Genomic DNA, 1,477 nt, shown 5'->3' with positions numbered 1-1,477 from the left:
CGAATCTCAGTGCCGCTGTTTAAGCCAGTGCGGTGACTTGCCACAGGGGAAAACACAGACCGTGGTGCCTCTTCAACAGACTACTGGAACAAAAAAGAAAAAAAAAAAAAAGGCCCTGAGGCAAGGAACCAGGGGATCAGGCTCGGCTGGTCCCACCCCCACAAAAGAACAGCAATCAGAAACTCTCTGGATTGAGAGTTTCACAGCAAGCACAGGTGAACCCAGGACGTTACAGCACTGTGGGGGAGGGGTGTCCGCCATTACCGAGGCACTCCACCACTATGGAAGTAGTCTGCCATTGCTGAGGCAGTCCACCATTACAGAGAGAGTCTGCCATTATAGAGGTGGGCTGCCATTGCTGAGGCAGTTCTAACTATACCCGTATCAACAGGACTGCAGGGAAGTTCACAAGGCAGCTGGATGGAGCCCACAGCAGCTCAGCAAAGCCTCTGCAGGCAGGCAGTGACTAGGCTGCCTCCCCACTGAAAAGAGCAGCCCTGAAAAAAGAAAGCAGCACAACAGAAACTCATAAATAAAGCCCTAACTCCCTGGGAGAGAGCACCTGGGAAAAAAAAAGTAGGGAGGTTTATGACTTCTGCTGCAGCAGACAAACGTACCCTCCCAGCAGCTCTGAATGAACAGCGGAGCTCACAGCATAGCACTTGGGCTCCTATAAAGGACAGACTGTCTCCTCAAGCAGCTCCCTGACCCCCGTATATCCAAAGAGTCACCTCATAAAAAAGAGCTCAGATTGACATCAGGTGGGTATCTTTCAGGGACAAAGATAGCAGAAGAAGAAACTGGCAGCAACCCTTACTGTTCTGCAGCTGCTGCAGGTGATACTGAGGAAATCAGGGCCTGGAGTGGACCTGAGCAATCCTACAGCAGAGGGTCCAAACTGGTAGCAGGAAAACTAAGAAAGAGAAAGGAATAACTTCATCATCAACAAACTGGACGTCCACTCAGAGACCCAATCTGAAAGTCAACAACCACAAAGATGACATGTGGATAAATCCATAAAGATGGAAGAAACCAGTGCAAAAAGGATGAAAACACCCAAAACCAGAACCCCTCTCCTCCTAAAAGTGATCACAACTCCTCACCAGCAAGGGAACAAGGCTGGATGGAGAATGAGTGTGATGAATTGACAGAGTCAGGCTTCAGAAGGTGAGTATTAAGAAACTTCTGTGAGCTAAAAGAACACGTTCTAACCCAATGCAAAAAAAATTAGAACACTGAAAAAAGATTTGATGAAATGTTAATGGGAATAAACAACTTAGAGAGGAATATAAGTGAATTGATGGAGCTGAAAAACACAACATGAGAACTTGGTGAAGCTTACACAAGTTTCAACAGTGGAATTGACGAAGCAGAATAAAGAATATCAGAGGTCGAAGATCAACTCAATGAAATAAAACAAGAAGGCAAGATTAGAGAAAAAAGGGTAAAAAGGAATGAACAAAGTCTCCAAGAAATA

The sequence above is a fragment of the Cebus imitator genome, unplaced genomic scaffold (genome assembly GCF_001604975.1).
Source record: "Cebus imitator isolate Cc_AM_T3 unplaced genomic scaffold, Cebus_imitator-1.0 Scaffold579, whole genome shotgun sequence".
Lineage (NCBI taxonomy): Eukaryota > Metazoa > Chordata > Mammalia > Primates > Cebidae > Cebus > Cebus imitator.
The sequence above is the reverse complement of the archived record's forward strand: the minus strand, read 5'-3'. Positions refer to the sequence as shown.